We start from the raw sequence: 5740 nt of genomic DNA, 5'->3' as shown, positions 1-5740 counted from the left end.
AAATGATTGATTAGTCCAATAGTTAAGTTCTTCAATATTGATCGACCGGTGTTAATAATTTTGACCTCCACCGGCAAATCAGTATCATAATGCTAGATGCCAAATGGTATGAAATCCGAAGTAGTCAAACATTTTAGAGCAGATAACAAACCAAATGTCAGAAACAGTAACACCATAGCAATTTAATTGCATACAGACTATTAAAACCCCCAGGGAAAGGTTGGAGAGGTTATATACTTTCTTAACAATGCTATACGAGGATGGACCAAATTTTTGGGTGTACTTTTCAGGCAAAATGAAGCAAAAATTCAAAAGGAAGGTACAAGTATTCATCAAATTTTGCATTTTAAATATTAGGGACTGGTCCTTTGTAACCTGAATGGGGTGGTGGAAAAATAAGACACATTTTTGGGAATGGAAAGGGGGTTGGTTTCCAATCTAATTTTGTAATACTTCAGATTGGGGTGGGGGCATCGAAAAGTTTAATCAAGATTTGAGCAAATCTGTATTTCAAACATGCAAACATTATAGCTGATTTAATGAGTAAACTAGTATCCTTCAAGAGACATTTATTGTCGAAATACGCATCTGGTGCAGTAAACGTGGTACATTTTTATGCTGTTAATATAAATTAGTATAGTATTATTCAGCAGAAGTGTCGAACATTTGATTCGGGTGTCAAATCTATATCTCTTTTTAGCTTCAAACTTTCATTAATGTTTGTTCCATGCGAGTCATGACCGTATTATGTTTGTTTGTTCCACATGAAGAACAACAATATCAAGGACTGGTGGTTTGATGTCTAAGTTTTAGCAGGGGATAGGGTAAAGATACGACAGGGCATTCAAACTCATCAGTAAAAAATAATTTTGACAACGTCATGGCAAAAAAAAGGACCAAAAGACGAACAAAATAATACAAAATACAACATAGAAAGACTGAGCAACAAGAACCCAACCAAAACCGGGGGTGATCTCAGGTGCTCCTGAATTGTCAGCATATTCTGCTCACAATGTGGCACCCGTCGTGTAGCTCATGTAATTACAAATCTGGCGATAAGTCCACTTTAGTAGGTCTCATTCGGGGATAGAGGATAGGTTGGGATGATGTTACAACAATTATAACATACCCTTCGTCATCTGTGAAACAGATGTTTCATTATGGTCAACCAACTTGCGAGTAAATCCGTTGAATTTTCGGAGGGATGATTTCAACTTCACCACTTGGAACTCTTGATTTAATAGCTTCCTTGTGAGCAGCAACTTTCTATCGACTGAGGAAATCTTTATAGAAAATGCAAGCCCTAGAATACCGTATCAACTAGCAGATTTATACTCCATATGCAGGCGCTGCTGGAATGTGCTACATAGAAATGGAAAGTTCACAATTAGGAAGCATGATAAAAGATATGAACAATGTGCTGAAGTTGAAAGAAAGTGTGGTAAATGTCAATTAGACCATATCCAAACAAATTTCCCTGAAGTCACACACAATTTTTTCCCACACTTGAAGCTCTAGATAAACTACTGATTTCATTTATTAATAATAAAATAAATAGAAAGTGTATGCATGTATATTTGTTATTTAAAATAAAAGTATTGAAAAATGTTGGGGGTTGAAATTTTCATGTCTCCTGAAAGGGGAGTTCTTGAATTTAGTCCTTCTTCAAGGTGGGGAATTGAAACAATTATGAGAAATTAAAATTTTCTTTCCAGGTCCTCCAATTACAGAAATACTACTCCCTTGAATAATATTTATATTAAAGTTAAATTTTGTCTTTGTTATAGACGAGTGACATTAACCATAAAATTTTATTTTTAATGCACCCATCTAACATACGGCTAAAGTATATACCATTCGAAAGCACATCACCTGCTCTACCTTTTTTGCCCGGTCGTCAAAAATTCGTATGGTGCAGTTTCTGTCAAATCACAACGAAAGGTCAAGGACGGACAACTTCTAATTTTACAAGAAGTCAGCATTTTTTGCATATTCTGTCTTCTGAATAATGATATTTTGTATGGACATATGGAAATCTGTTAGAATAGATGTTAATAGTAACTTATCAAAAGCACTTTGAAATATTAATGTCGGATTTTTAATAAATAGCGCTGTTTTCAAGAAATTCCATTGAAAATGACAAAAATGCATGAAAATCAAATTGTATGTCTGTGATTCAACTGTTATTCACCGTAAAACCAAATAACATATTTAATTTAGTGCTAAGGATGTGTTTGACATCATTAAATTACTGCAATTACGCTTCTTGTTAATTAAACAGCCAATTATAACAACCATGCAGCTGCCCAAAATACCGCCATCTGCAAGAAAATAGCTTTTTAGCTGTTCTTTTTGAAAACAATTTGTATGTAGTCGATATTATGTTGAAAAACACAAATTTTAAAAGTGCAAAAATGTTAAAGGATAGAATACACAGAAAATTCGTGCATTTAGGGAAAAGTTTGGGAGCGAAACTTTGATAATTCAATATTTCAATATTTGTATGTTTTCTTGGTTGCTTATACTGCATCTTGCACTGAATGAGGAAGTGAAAACTATTATAAGCTAGCCACTGAAATGTTCTTCATGCCTTGCCAATATATTTATTCCTATCAAACTACGTAATTTCTTGTAAATAAATTGAGACTCTCGCAATTATATTTACTTACATTAATTTTTGAATTGGGAAATCTAGCAATTCACAATAACAATACATACATATACATTAATCAAATTTACTCCCTGAATAGTTTACATATAAATACATTTTAATATAAAGATGATTGATTGATTGTTGGTGTTTGACGCAATTTTCGGTTTAGCACTTTTGGCTTCTAAAGTATTTTGCGGCGATTAATTTTAAATGGTTTAGGCCCATGGAATGCCCAAGGAACCATCGACCTTCGGAAGGAAAACTGGCAATCCCCATCAACAATACATAAGTTATAGCTATTATTATCAAGGACGAAGTTACTGTGTAGGTGTCACAACACAAATATACCAATCAGCATTGGTCACCTTTTGTAAAAGTAGGCAACCTCTAACCAAACACAGCATTGTTAATGTTGAAGTTTACTTCATCTAAATGTTAGGATTAAGTTTCTTAATAGAAGCAAAAATATAAATGCATTTGAACCACTTTTATTTCAAATTTAATTGGCCACGATTTTGCATTAAATTTCAATGTAGATTTGCCACATAATATTTTCATTTTAGGCATTTAAAAAAAAAGAGCACGATCTACTATTTTAGTAGATCATCTATTAAGCATTGGTTGATCATTGGCATATTAAAGATAGTACATGCATATTAAGAATACATATGGTTAAAATGAAGTTATTTTATTCTAAAATATCTATACAATTGTTAGAAATGAAAAAAATGTGGTTGAATTTATCCAGTTTTTTTAATTGGTTTTATGTCATCTGATCTTAAATTATGTTCTTGGATATTTATTGTGCACTGAGGCCTCTGTTATTGATCTGACAGCGACTTTTTGCGATTTTCTCACTTTATTTTCATATTTTTCGGTTCAATTTTCTAATGGTGCGGAGATCTCACAACAATAATAAGTGATATAAGTTGACATGAAAAAAACCGTACAAAATGTTATGTATAAGTGTTAAAAACATGGGTTAAAACAATCTGACTAAAATTAAGATCAATCACGACTCGCCTGCTCATATATCGCATGAGAATAACGAAATCAGAGAACTACATTTTAATAAGATTAGGGTTTACTTAATGAGATAGCTTGAAATCAGGTATGTTCTGGTAAATTTAAAGCGATTACTGTTTTTAGCGCTATTTGAATATGTCTATTATGAAACAAATCCCTTCACGTATAACCTCCATATGTGAACTTTGAACTTCCATAATTCTGCCAAGCAATGTCGAAGGAATATTGCTCATTACAATTTTGAGACTAACATATGGATATGTGAATGGAAAGAACAAAAGAAAAAAGGATGTAAGTATAAGATGATTCCTACATTTCCGCTATATCATATAAAGATAGATAGAGATGGAGAGAACTACGATGTCTATCACAACTGTTTTTCAATCGTTTGATGTGTTTAAGCTTTTGGTTTTGATATGTGACAAGAGACTTTCTGTTTTGAAATTTCACTTGGAGTTAGGTAATTTATGTTGTTTTACTAACTTATTTTTTGGATCAATATCTGAGTTTTAAAATCTGTTGTCTTTTTTCGCTCAGCTTTGAAATTTATGGTTTTCTTTTCTTTGATTGAAAGAAGGGATAAAATAATATGAAGGCAGTCTCAAACCATGGTCTAAGAAAAACAGATGACAGCATGACCATGGCGAAAAAGTAAGACAGACACACAAATCTTCTTAAAACACTTTACCGAATTGTGTGAACAATACATAAACCAGTATGGTGATTACAGTTGTTCATGAAGGTTTTTCAATCTTAATTAATCTGAATTATTAATTTTCAGTCATATTTAATAAAACAACTAACAAAGTATATTATAATGGGTTAATATTAAAAGGAATTCGCCGAATTTGACATTGAAAAGCGCATGGTACAGACAGTTTTATTTCGAACATTGAACGAGCATAATCTTCGTAACATGTCTTTCCACATCGGGAAACTAATTTTTACCAAATAGACTTCTTTTGTTCCTTAAAGTTCTTCCATAACCTTTTCTTAAATATGGTCGATATTAGCAATATTATCTAGCAAAAAAAAGCTAAATGATCCCCATTTGCAGATTGTGTTTTTTGGGGCAACTACAAAAGCTTCATTAGAAGGCTGCATCTGGACCTACATCATATTAACTGTAGTTTAAAATGATGAAAAAATTCCTTCGGTCCATAAACAATAAATCTATTCTATTTTTGACATACAAATATTCAAATTTCAGAAAATATTTAGATTTTATTGCAATTTTATAATTTTTGGAAGTTTTTTTTCAAGAAATGCAATTTTTGGTTAATATAGCGCAATCAACATTTAAGTTTGCACTTGATTTGAAATCATGGTAATTTGTTTTATAAGGTTTAGATCAATTATCGGGAATAAAATGCTATACAAGTATCTGAAAATGACATTTTGTGTAATTATAGCAAACATTTGGAATGCTCAGTTTAGACCTTTGACCTTGATTTAACGAAAATTGCACCGTACGAATTATTGACGACCGGACAAAAATGAAAGTACAGGTAATAAGCTTTCGAATGATATATAATATAGCCGTATGTTAGGTGGGTGCATTAAAGTCGTTAACTAAGCGTTTTTGAAAATTGTCACTCGCCTATTATTGATGTGTCATGTTGAACGTTTTAGTTTTATTTAGAAATTTGGACATTTTGCTGTGTCCTTGAAATTGATTGCTCTTATTGTGTTTGAGGCCATCATGAGCCGACTGCCTGTTGTTATCCATTCATTTGATGTGTTTGAGCTTTTGATTTTGCCATTTGATTGGGGACTTTCCGTTTTGAATTTTCCTCGGAGTTCGGAATTTTTGTGATTTTACTTTTTGGTATATCTTTTTGTGCATTCGTTTTTGTGATTTGGTTATTTTTTTGTGCCAATGCTCAATTACTTTATATAGACAGCTTCTCAACCTGGTCTATCAAAGACGACAGACAAATGATGGTCAAAACTCTCCTGGCTTTCAAAATATTAAGGCGAGAAACAAGATATAAACTGACGAGTATAAATGCCTTGCCACATCCGGTCTGTGTTTTTGTTATATGTTTTTTTTTGCTTTGA

The sequence above is a fragment of the Mytilus californianus genome, unplaced genomic scaffold (genome assembly GCF_021869535.1).
Source record: "Mytilus californianus isolate M0D057914Y unplaced genomic scaffold, xbMytCali1.0.p SCAF_7, whole genome shotgun sequence".
In the NCBI taxonomy this organism is placed as follows: Eukaryota; Metazoa; Mollusca; class Bivalvia; order Mytilida; family Mytilidae; genus Mytilus; species Mytilus californianus.
This window is presented reverse-complemented; position numbering follows the sequence as displayed.